The sequence below is a fragment of the Sminthopsis crassicaudata genome, chromosome 6, assembly GCF_048593235.1.
Source record: "Sminthopsis crassicaudata isolate SCR6 chromosome 6, ASM4859323v1, whole genome shotgun sequence".
Classification (NCBI taxonomy): domain Eukaryota; kingdom Metazoa; phylum Chordata; class Mammalia; order Dasyuromorphia; family Dasyuridae; genus Sminthopsis; species Sminthopsis crassicaudata.
Window position 1 is genome coordinate 21769664 of NC_133622.1, and position 13362 is coordinate 21783025.

General features: G+C 35.9%; 1 protein-coding gene across 2 annotated transcripts in view; it reads left to right on the forward strand.

Annotated features, from left to right (window-relative positions):
- PCDH7 (protocadherin 7) overlaps positions 1-13362 on the forward strand; it is a 483311-nt gene that overhangs the window by 121542 nt on the left and 348407 nt on the right. The window lies entirely within an intron of this gene.

The following is a 13362-nucleotide window of genomic DNA, read 5'->3' on the forward strand; positions in this document are numbered from 1 at the left end:
GGCCCTTTCTCCCCCACCCCATTCCATGTTTAAGACTTTTAAATAAATATCACTTTAAGTTGTTTGAATGAAAACTGTTATTTTTAAAGAATTAAAAGTTCTAATGTCCTATGTTTGTACATTTGAGAAGTACTTGGAGCAGGGAGAGAATTTTAATAACTAAAGAGTTAATGAAAGATTTTCTGGTAGGAGAGAATGTGAACGGAGTCTTAAAAGAAGGCAAAACTTCCAAGGATGAATCAGCCAGACACTTGTACAAAGGAGGAAAAATGAAGGAAGGATGAAATGATGGATTTGGGGTGCAATGAAGTGGGGGAGAGGCAAGTTGATGAAACCAAGAATCAGGGAATGGAGTAAATCAGCCTGAATCGTAGCCAGGTAGTGAAGGGTTCTAAAGGCAAAGTTGAAGTGATTTGATTTTGTTCTAGAGGCAATAAGGAGATACAGAAGGTTGTTGAGCAGCATAGACACCTTGGGTTTGTGCTTTAAAACGATTTGGGCAGTTAAATGGGAGATGGACTGTATTGTCCAGTAGGAGATAATTTAGATGGTAAAGGTATTTATGAAGTGGATAAGACATACTAAATCAGTCTGTGTGTGTGTGTGTGTGTGTGAGAGAGAGAGAGAGAGAGAGAGAGAGAGAGAGAGAGAGAGAGAGAGAGAGAGAGAGAGAAAACATGTGTTTATAAACAATGATTTTGGAAGTTAAAGTATGACTGAAAATAGAAAGGAGGGCAAAAGAATGTGGAAGGAGAGATTCAAGGAGAAAGAGATAGATATCTTGTAGGAACAGAGACATCTTTATAGAGAAGATAACTTAAAATGGACTTGGGAGGAAGAGAACTGCCAATGGTGATGAAGGGAGTTACAGGGGATGTACACTCTAGGAAAGGGGGAGCAGTATGCTCAAATGCGCAACGTATCATTAATAGTTATTAGGTATTGGGATTTTTTCGTTCTCAGTTGAGGGAACTATTAATTAACTAGTGCACACAACATGACCCTAAGGTAGATTAGTATAATTTTCATTTTATGCTACACAAGCCAGGAATCGGGAAGCTTAACAAGTTGCTCAAGGTCAGTCAGCAAGCCCCAGTGCCTGTCGTTAGGGTTCCCAACTCCCTTGCCTAATTTCAGTCCATTAGGCCCTAATGTCATCAAACCTGCCAAAAAAGAGGCCCATCAAAAAGCAAAAGTAATCAAATCCAAGGATCCAAGAGCAGTATTGTATTAAAAGCCATCTGCTATCTTAGGCCACACACTCAACTCTCTTGAAATGTTATTTGTAAAGCCTTAAAAGGCTTGACTGGAAAGCTTCATATCTTTTTAAAGATAGAGTATATCTATTGCTGACTCATACGCTCTGAATTAAGAATTACGATATAGATTTTGAGTACACATCAGAGAAATGCCAATACTTTTTACATCGCCAAAAGCCTTTAGGCCTCTCTTGTTGACAGAGGGCTTTATGATTAGCTAAGCAAATGATGGGTGTTGGAATCGGAATGGGAAGTTGATGGCGGGAGGGGGGCCATTTTTATAGAAAGCAGAAGAAATGCTGGTAGAAATTATTCAAACAGGCGATTTTTCAGTGTTCATAAGCTAAATCAGTATCATGATTATTGCTGTTATCTTAAATACAAAATAATCCAGGTCTTTATCGGAATTATGTAGCGAGAAATGAGGCACACAAGTTCCCTCTGAGCATTCTAATGCTCTTTCCTCCCTAATTCCCCCTTCTCCTTCTGCCCTGTCTTCCCTTCTTCCTCTTCCTTTTTTTCTTCCTCCTTTTCCCTAGCTTTCATTCCTTCCCCTTTCATCTTATACATTTCTGTTTTTATACCATTTCTTGAATCTATCATTGTTCTCTTTTCCTCTTCCTCCTTCATCTGCTCCTCCTCTCTGTCTTTCTCCCTCTTCTTTTTGTTTTTTATCTCCCTCCCCACTCTGTCTCTGTCTCTTTTTCTGTCTCTATCTTTCTCTGTGTGTCTTTGTGTGTCTATAAGTCTCTTTCTCTCTCTCTCTTTCTCTCTCTCTCTCTCTCTCTCTCTCTCTCTCTCTCTCTCTCTCTCTCTCTCTCTCTCTCTCTCTCTCTCTCTCTCTCTCTCTCTCTCTCTCTCTCTCTCGCTCCCTCCCTCTTCTTTTTGTCTTTTTATCTCCCTCCCCACTCTTTCTCTGTCTCTATCTTTCTTTGTGTGTCTATAAGTCTCTTTCTGTCTGTCTCTCCTTTCTTTCTATCTTTTTATCTCCTTCCCCCTTTCTTTGTCAGTCTCTGTCTCATTTTCTGTCTCTGTGTCTCTGTCTGTCAGTCTCTCTGGGTATGTCTCTGTCTCATTTCTTGCTTCTCTCTCGCCTTCCTTTTTCTCTCTTCTCCTCTGTCCTGCTCCTTTTTTCTACTTGAGCTTGGCAAGAACATTTTAGCTGAGTGCCAGTGTTGCAATTTTATACTTGCTTCCTTAAGTGGCTGATCTCATTCCTTCCTTTATGTGGTTTCTATAGGAATTCATTTTCTCTTTCCTCCCACCCTGACCTTACACCCTAATCTCTCAATTGTTGTGAGACTCTTTACCAATAAAACAAATAAACAAAAATATTAAAGGGAAAGTAATTTTGTGCCAGCACATGGATGGATGATAATGAGATGAAACTGGATATCTTCACAATTTCTAAACCCCTAAGCAGAAGAGAAAAAAAAAATCAAAACACAACACAACAACATAAACAACAAAAGCCTTCACTACAAATAGCATGATTGCCCCTTTTCCATAACTGGGTAGCAGAATTTTTGGACTCATTTTCAGAGGTGGCAAAATGGGAAAGAAAATCAAAGTCCTCACAAAAGCCTCCTGCTGTAGACCCAGCCATCTGCATGTGGATCACAGAACTCTTCTGTTTTCTTAGGAGTAACAGGATGTGTCAAGCCAATTTCTAGCTGCAAAAGGATTAGCAGTAGTTCTAATCTAACTTCTTTGGCTTTTTTTTTTCCTTTGGTAGAACAAGAACTTCTATATTCTTCTCAGGAAACCATTAAAAGGTGCAAAAAAGACCAACCTTTGGGGAATACAAATTTTTTTAACAATACATTTTAAAAAATGAGAATTTAGGTGGTATATATCACCTAAATTTTATATATATATATATATTCTATATATATAAATTCTAAATTTTATATATATACATATATAATACACACCAAAAAAATTGTTTTAGGAAATTTCCTAGGAAATTTAAACAATAATTGTTTTCATAATGGTTCTATTAGACTAGATGCATCTACAATTTGGTACTGGGAGGGAAAAATAATAAATATACTTTACTGCAAACATTACATGATAGTTTAAAAATATATTGTGAGACAGATAAATATACTTTTATTAATTATTGCTCTCATTATACCAGTGGTTCTTAACCAGAGATCCATGATGCTATCTATATTGATACTATAAATATGTGTATATGTATATATACATATATATTTATATGTACATACATCATATATAAATTATAGCTGAATTTCAGTATAATTGATTTCTGATATAATCCTATATATATATTTTTGTTTTTATAGATATTATTTAAAGAAGGGGTCCAGAAGCTCCACTACACGCCAAAAGGGTCCATTACACACATACGAAAGAATAAGAAACAATTACACCAATCACAGATAAAAATATATATGCAAGGAGATAGTAAAAGCAATAGAACTTCATTTGTAGCTTCTCAGTCTGCTCCTTGGTAACACTGAAAAAGAGTAATATCTCTGGGTCATCTGATATTTATATGTATATGTGGATATCTTAATTCTTTTCCAGCCTCAGTTTCCTCATCCATAAAAATGAAGACTTTGGACATGATGGCTCCAAGGTTGGTTCCAGCTTTACATTTAGAGTCTCCGAACATCTTTTTTATAGGGTGTGGAGAAGGAACACAATTTCTCAATTTTTGTCATCATTGCTAAGTTATGCTTTACCTTTAATTTTAAATGGTCAGGAAACCTTTTAAAATCATCATTTAAAAAAGAAGTATAAGCAAGTATCTTAGTTGCATTGTTTACATGCTAGTATGTTTCATACATCTTTTTTTTTAGTTAAAAACAAAATTTTGTTTTGCAGTACAAAAAGGTGATAGTTTGAGATTAATGTGCCCAAGGTATCTCTGTCCAGAAAGGCATTCCAAGAAAGCAATTTCTTTACCATTACAACTGCATGCTATCTTCTGAAACAAGTCGAGCCCTACATATTGTACATAGATTGAAATAGAGAGTAATCTCTACACTTGATTACCCTCCCTGCTCAGCAAGCTTAATTTTTATGTTTGCATATATATACATACACACATGTGTGTGTATGTGCGTGTGTGTGTGTATAGATAGATAGAGATTTATTAAAGACTAAAACTTTGCAAGACCTTCCTAGGCACATGCCAACATGGAAAATGTCACATGAGGACAAACTAGGAGTCATTTGAACCTAACATTAGATCTCTGATAGAAAGAGAAAGATTTTTTGTTTAGAATTATTTTCTCATTCTCTAATGAATCCAGAGACAAATCCAGGTTATCCACAGATAGCTAGCTATTTGATATGATTTCAGAGGTGTCAGGAAGGTCTGTTAAGGGGTGTGAGAGAGAGAGAGAAAGAGGGAGAAGAGGAGGTGGAGAAGGAAGGGGGTAGAGGGGGAGGGAAAGAATGGGAAACACAATGAGAGAGAATGGGAAAGAGAGAAAATGAGAGAGAATGGGAAAGAGAGAAAGTGATTGAGAATGGGAAAGAGAGAAAATGATTGCCAATGGGAAAGAGAGAAAGTGATTGAGAATGGGAAAGAAAGAGAGAAAGTGATTGATAATGGAGAGAGAGAGAGAGAGAGAGAGAGAGAGAGAGAGAGAGAGAGAGAGAGAGAGAGAGAGAGAGAGAGAGAGAGAGAGAATGAGAATATGAGGGGAGAATATATGATGATATCCAAGTGTTTCATTTTTTGTGTCCAAGCATTGATTTCTATTAAAAAGCAAATTCCAGGACCAAGGGCAAGACTCTAAGATGTGTCTTGGGAATAAGGGCCACAAGGTTTTGCCAGAGAGAAGCCAAGAGTGAGTACTGGGGTCCTGGTAGCTGTGAGGGGGAGAAGAGGTTGGTGTGTAGGAGAGAGCTTTACCTCTTCCACAGTCTTGTTTAGGGCCTTTTCTTATCCCCTCCAGAAAAAGTCCTTCGAATTGTGTGGTGGCCAGGAGAGGAAATAACCTTGTGTATTATAGTGGCTTTCCTTTTTGGGAGTATAAACTGAGAACTTGCCCAGGATAAATACCATTGAATTGTCTTCTGTTTGGAATCTCTTTTCCAGTCATACAGTCCTTACTACCTAGCTTCCTCTGCTCAACTCCTTCCTCTGCCCCCATACCTGGGGCTATGATTGACCATAGTCCTGGTTTGTGGTCTTTGGTGTTATATTTCCAAAGTTTGGGTCTACTTACCAGTCAGTCTCTTTACTTTCGAATCTGCCTGATGTCTTTCCCAAAAGACATGGAAGAGAAGCTTCTGTGTTATTTTTTTTATTTTATTTTTTGATTCATAATGAAAGAATGAGTTTGGTGTACTCTCTAGCTACTGTTCTTTGGAGATTTGTGTTAGATACCTGAGCTGGGACTGAAATTTATCTTTTCATCAGGATTAGATTGACCTCTTCTTATCAGTGCAAGAATCCCCCCCAAAAAAGTTTACATAGGTACTTTCTCCCAGCAACAGAATCTATATCACTTGGGCCTAGGAATTTTAAATCCCTTCTAAATCTGAAGAAAGCATCCACAATGATGATTTTCTGGTGAATCTCTGAAGTAAAAGAAATCACAGTATCCTAGGAGAGAATAAAAATGGTCTTGACAGCCGAATTCTATTTCCTATTAAAAATGACCTGAACTATTATGGGCTTGTACTGCTGCACTGCCCAGGGATTTTCTCAACTGGAAAGATGGGAATGTGTGAGCATCAGAAACATCCAGTCATGTACACACAGATGCCCTGTTTTGAGGTAGTTACTCCCTTCTGTACTGTTCTCATGTTCTCCATTCTTATAGTATTATCTTTGACCATTGTGAGAAATAAAAAACAATGTCATAAGGGAGATTAGCTCTTATTAACTTAATAAATATTTACTAAGCACCAACAATCTGCTGTGAAAAGCCCAGAATTTGACAAGAATTCCCTGCTTAATGGTCTTACATTCTTATTAAATAAGTTGGCATCTCTCTGTAAAATGGCAATTTAGGGAGCAATCAAGAGAGATACTCAGGATATTGTTTTTTTGAATTTCTTATTATTGCCATACCTGTCATCATTAGTGGATATGCATCTGCTTTTTAATCTGCTTTACTTGAAGTTTAGTCAGTGGGCCTGTTATGATTATTGGAAAAGTTTTTTGTAGCGCATAGAATTTAGAGCCGGCTGGTACCATATGGAGCAGGTGAAGAACAGCCCCTTCTTTTGACAAAAGAAATGGAGGATCTTTTACATCTGTGTACCCGATGTAACTCGTTTGTTTATTCGTTTTTAGTGGAGAAGGAAATGGCAAACCACTCCAGCGTCTTTGCCAAGAAAACCCCAAAAAGGGTCATAAAAAGACATGACTGAAACAACTAAGTAACAACAATACCAACAAATTTGCTTCTTTTTTTTCATTCATGCTGGCTTTGTTAGCTGGAAAAAGAGAGTTTATATGGAAGAAAAAATGCCACTCACTGGGAACTATGTTTAGCATGTGTTTCAAACTTGTTCCCTGAAGGGATTACTGCCAGAGGTGCAATTTAAAAATGTAATGAATTAGTTTGAGTGGGCCTAATTGGTCTAGTCAGAGTTTAGATGAGGTGGGACTGAGTACCCAGGCTTTTAGCTCAGCGGTATTCTCTGGTTCCCAGCATATGAGCATATATGCGCGTGAGTAGATTTATGTGTAGAAGCAAAATTGGAAAGTTTATACCAGGTTGTTGATGTTGTGGAAATATCTTCTTTGTTTAATTATTTCTCCATTTCTCCTATCGTCAAATATTTGGTTCATTGAGGTGTTGAGAAAGACTAGGAAGTCTTAGAATTGAATTATTGTAATTTCTCTCATCCCAACTAAAACCTCCAGTTCATAATGTCAGTTTCTTTATCATGAAAATGCAGATAAAGAGTTTAAATACTTAATTGATTCTCATGTAGCAATAGCAGTGAGTATATGGCTCTCTAATTGTGCTATTAGTTTATCCAAGAAAATGTGATCTACTTAGTTTGAAGGTTTTATTACTCACTGGTCTCAAAAGGTGAAAAGCATTAACTAACTTTTTCTTTTTTTAAGTAAGGAGCCAAAAAATGTATTCAGATCCTTTATTTGATAGAATTATCATCTTCCACAACCTCATTGCTTGTTAGTGTGAGGGGTTTATTTTGATAAGGAAGAGTAACTTGGAAATTACGTGGGAAACCTGTTTGGAAGCTTTCCTTTCAGTATCATTTGTGGGGTGGGAGTTATTGTTCTTTCACTCTTGACACATCTAATTAATGTGCAAGTTTATTATGGGACAAGGCTGTTGTGTGCTTAGAACTTAAAAGACATGGGTGAGCAAAAGTCATAGTGGCAAGTGCTGACTGTTTCTAATCATACATGAATCCTATAAAATAGAGAGTTAATCGACTTAGTACTGAGTAGGTGAAATAGCCCATTTGGAATTCTCCATTCTTTTTATTTAATTTTTGTTAGAGCTGTTGCCAATTAAATGATAGCATAAATGAAGGATTTGAAATCGTGAAGGCCAATTAGTATGAATACCACTTTCTAATTGCAATTACACAGTCTGGATCTACAGAAAACAAATGTGCACAACCATATTGTCGTCTTTGCCCCAAGTGCGGACTTGTCTTTTCTCTCTGAATTGCTGATTTATGGGCAGAATGCTGAAAATAAAGGGTTTCAAAAGATGTGGGAGGGAGCTATAAATCATCAATTTTATTTGTAATCTGCAGTTCCATTGATGGTTTCATTCGTTTTACTTCTACTTGTTGTGGCAAGAAATTCAAAGACATGAGTGAGAAGATAGGATGAGAATTCTTTCAGCTCTCTGCATTTGGAACTGGGGAAACCAAGCTCTGCAAACTTCTTGGGTCACAGAGCAGAAGGGTTCACAATAAACACTTGGCTGAAATGTCTTTAAAGGACTCATCCAGCTGTCCCATGGAGGAACTGATACATCCATAGGAACTCAGTTATTTCTTGCCAAAATGTTTGTTGTTCATCGCATATAAGAAGGCACAATCAAGTCTGAATAGCATGGAGTGAAAATAAATGTTTCCTTAATCTAAGAGACACACTTGTAGTTTTCCAGTAAATATGATTGATGTAAAAAGCAGAAAGGAATGTTTCTTAAGGAAGGAAGGAAACTTGTATGTGTCATTTGCTCAAAATAGTATTTCAAAGTTTCTCTTATGATGAATTTTAAATAATGCAAAGCAGTTTCATAAATTGCAAGATGACTCTAATTGTATTTTAAAGAGTTACCTTTATTATACTGAAAATAACCCTTAATCTTTTGTATATTCTTGTCTTTCATTCTCCCTCTCTGTCCTACTTAGTGTCATTCCTCCCTTTCAAAGAACTCCTTCCTACATCTGTAGCCCTCTTGTGGCTTGTGGCTATAGGACTGGGTCAATCGAGGTAAGACAACTTTTTAGGAGGAAAACATCAATATAACCTTGACTCTTTTTTGCTAGATATATACACACATATAAAAATACATCTATATTTATCTAATCTAGTATTTTTTTAAATGGGCAATGCCTTCATTACTATAAAATATGCAAATTATCCATCATATAGCAATTGATTTTGACCCTAGGCCTGCTAAATATTTTATACCTTCTCTTTCTCTCCCTCCACCAAAGAAAGAAAGAAAGAAAAAAAAAAACACAGCTCATTCTATTAATTAAAGCAAAGTTTTTGCTGGGAATTACACTTCACTTAATGCCAGTTTAAAGTCAGATAAAACTGAAAAGTCTCTGCCTTTCTACAATGTAAAATTTGGATACAGAATGAAGGCATAATAAAATATAATGTGAAAAGAAAAATTCTTCTCCTCCTCCTATTTTTACTCTTCCTTCCTCTTTTATTTCTCCTCCTCCTTTTATTCCTCTTCCTTCTTTTACACCTTTTCTTTCCTTTCATTGCTCCTCCTCCTTTTATTGCTTTTCTTCTTTTTACTGCTCTTTCTCCTTTTATTTGCTCTGCTTCCTTTTACTTCTCCTCCTCCTTTCCTTTTACTCCTCCTTTCCTTTCCTCCTCCTCCTCCTTTTCTTTTACTTTTCCTCCTCCTTTTCTTTCACTTTTCCTTCTCCTTTCCTTTCACTCCTCTTCCCTCATCTCCATGGTCTTCATTTTCTTCATCTTTTTATCATGTTTTTAAAGGGCTTGGTGAAACATTCAGTGCATCTTTCTTCTCTTTCTTGTTATTTTATTTCCCCCGATACATTGAGGGCACTGGGTCTAAATGAATGTCTTTATTCTTGATTATATTAGTCTGGCATAAGCCTAGCTACTAACTGTCAGCACAATTGGAAATAAATATCATAGTTTCGAAGTCTTTCTCATAACGATGCTGAGACATGGGTGCGGCTCAGTATTCTGGCAGTGGCATCTAGACAGAATAGTTTCAAATCTTTTAACATTTCCATTTACAACTTCCCTCTCCCAACGTTTTCTTTTTCGATTTTAAGATCTTTCATGGCAGCAAGCTATCATTGTTTATAACCAGTGACCAAAATAGGCAACTAAAATTATAATATCTTTGAGGGTAAACTGATCATTACTAAAAAACTTCAAAAATGCTCATTGTTTTGGTTTGTTTTATTAAAGACTTCTCCTTTTTGAGCATTTATAAGTTGAGGATAAATGGAGAGATGGGAAGATTATGGAAGGAGAAATCTTTAGAGAAAAATCCTGTTAGATATTTTATGGATCTAAATAGGACTCCTTCCCAATCTTTAAAGTTCCACTTGAAACCAAGAGGCTTTCAGCTGTTCATAACCCAGTGATCTCGTATGGATGTTTCACATTCTATTCTGTATTGTCATTATTTGTGGACCTGTTTTATCCTCCCCTATTGAAATTTAAGCTCTTTAAGAATAGATACCATGTGTTCTTTATATTCATATCCCTAGTGCACTTGGCATAATGTCTCATACAGCGTCACTCCTTATGAAATGTTGGTTGATTTGTCAAATTTCAAAAAGTCACTGTTTTGAATTAGCAATAGATAATTTGCCACAATTGGAAAGCTTATAGTTTTGTCATTTATGTATTGCTGTAACAAAATAGGTTCCCAGAAAAAAAACAAAACAAAACAAAAAAACCTTCTTATATGTGGTTTCTTGGCCCTTCTCTATTTGCTAGTTGCTTGGGTCACTTCTTTGTGTTTATGTATGATTTTCATCCTATTCAGAGTGAAGTTCACCCTCAGCGATTGGGTCATTGCCTTCTATGGCAGCTCTTCCTTTCACTGTGGGCATTTGAGCAGAGAATAGAAAGTTATTTAAAAATATACAAGCTATCTTGCTATAGTACAAGGCAAGCTTAAGGCACAAACTGTAATGCTTATATTTATCAGAGTTCTGAGAAAATCTTTTGATTTTCAGTCAGTTTAACTCTCCCAAAACGTGCATCAGTTCACTTGCTGTTTTACTTCTTGGTCATCCTGTTTCCTAACTCCACCACTAATCCCAACACCCATGTCCTTCTAGTTCACCCATCACTCTTGATCTCTCTTTGATCTGAGCCCAAAAAGATCTCTTGTAGCTACATGAATGGTTCCCTCAAAGAGAACATCCCTAAACTATTAATAAATCTTGTGTCCTGAATTCATCTTTTCTCTATTCTGAGCTTGGAGAAAACCCTACTCGCTCTTTGTAAATCCTTCCTACCCTCTGAATACATTATTATTCATCTCATTCCACAAAAATATCCAAAATCAGTACTGAACACAGTGTAGTTGTTCATGTTCACCCAGGGAGGTCTGCAACTGTGGCCTTGAGGAAAGGTTCAAACTGTTCCTCTTTCAGTTCAGCTCTCAGTCCACCTCACCCCATGCTACCTGCCTATTGCACTTCACTGGATCTGTGATTTCATTGATATGATTATATCTCTTTACCAGCTTAGTTTGGGGGCTGGGGTGGGGAAATATTTATAAATCAGGGAACAAAATACTCAATTCAGTAAAGAACTTTGCTATAATACCTTCTGGTGAAAAAACAAGCAAGCAACCAACTAACAGAGAAAATTCATTACCAATAAAATAGCAATGGTTCCAATAAAGCACCTACTTCTCTGACTGTGTTGAAATGATGTTAAATAGTAGTGATTCATAAAAACAATATGGATAGTCAAAGGAGAAAAAGATAGTAACAATGGATCCATAATTAGTATCATTAGCTTAGTTGTAATCAAAAGGAGTAGTTTTGTAGATTGAAGTTTAAAACATACACTGTAAGCTAAAGATGCAATTTGTGTAAACTGCTATTTAAGGTTCAGTCTATTATGTATTGCTCATAACCACAAAACTCCTAAAAATAGAACTTTTTTTCCTATCCAAAGATAAATGGTGATGTAATCATTTTTATTATTGGCTGGTGTACTGAGTATCTTTAGGGCCATTTAAATGTCTTAAAAAATTCAAGAGGTTCTTATAAAATAGAAAGCAGCATTCCAGGGAAACGCACAGAGGTCTGGAGTTTCATCAGGTTCCATATAAAAGCTTCTGCATTTTAGTTTTTTTTTAAGGAAAAATTTATATTAATAATTGTGAGAATATGAAGATGAAATAATAACAAAAAGGCAGGGGAATAAAACAGTAGAGAACTAAATTTTTTTCCAGATGTAGGACAAGCATCAAGGCATCAGGTTCACTTGAGCTTTGGTAGAGGAGAATCTGTACTACATCTAACCAACTATAATCCTAATACTTTCTGAGCCTTCTTAAATTGCAAGTGTATTGCCCAGAGCAAGATACACTTGGTCACCAAATCAAACATTTGTAATAAGAATATTTCTCTGTTGAGTAACTTTTCTCACAACAGGGATATTTTATGAAATGGTCTAAGATCTTGGTTTATTTGACATTAGTTTCTAAAATATGGAAAAATGCATTAGGTATTTTGAGAAACAAGGCCCATATTATTGTCATTAATTTAATTCTCCAGTTTTAATTTCAACTAAGCATGATGGGTTATATTTCTCTTCCATCTTATAAATAAAATATAGTTTGACTAAAAGTCAAAACTTAACAATCATATTAAAATGTTTAATGCTGAGGTACATAAATGAAATTGTCCCCCAAGAAACAAAAGCATATATTGACAATTGAAGGAAGTTCAAATCTTTTAGACAAATACTGTGTGCAAAGACACTATGTTAGACCTAAGGGGTATAAAGAAAAAAAAGTTGCTGTCCACCTGTAGATGAAAATCTAACAAGAAATGATGCATTGACAGATAGTATTTTTATTTCTTTATGATCTGGAATCAATGTAAGTAACTCTCAAGGCAGCAGCTTACTTCCCTGATGGGGTTGGGACAATCGGTCTGTAATTTATAGTTGACTAAAACACTGAGAATAAGTGATTTGTCCACAATCACACATAGACCCGATACACAATAATACCTGATAATTGCATTAGAAAGGTGCAAAACAGAATCTCCAGTGTATTGAGACCTGTATTTTCCCACCTTAACAGAAGGTGTCTTAGAAAATGACAGCTAGAAAAGTTTAGTTATTTATAATTGAAAAAAAAAATTCAGGGCCCCAGGAGCTATATTTAGCTAAGTTTATTTCCTTTCTAGTATTGTGTTTTCAACCCAGTAGACATTACCAAATTATTTCCTCACTGAATGAAAGCAGTCGTGTTAAATAAAAATGGTGTCCCTCTAAATTGATACAAAGACCTGCATTGATGAAGAAAGCTACATATTAATATCGTGTTCTATTTTTATTAATTATGTTCTATTCTTTCTTCTATTGTTCCTTTCTATTCTGTTTATTCTTTATTAATTCTATTCTATTTGTTCGTTATTAATTCTCTTAACTATTTTCTAAATGCATTTTAATTTAGCTTGGGCTTAGAATATTGGCCATGTCTGGGTAGAACACTAATGATCTCATTGGCTCAGGTAATGTGCCACAAATAAGCTTTTTAAAGGTTACACAGAGTAGTGATTTTGAACCTGAAAGGAGTCTTAGAAGACCTCAAGTCCAGTTTGCAAAAGTGGAAACTGAGGCTGAGAAATATCCATGGTCACAAGTTCCTTAGGCAGTATTTAAAGTCCTGAATTCCAGCTTTCTACATGCTGTGTT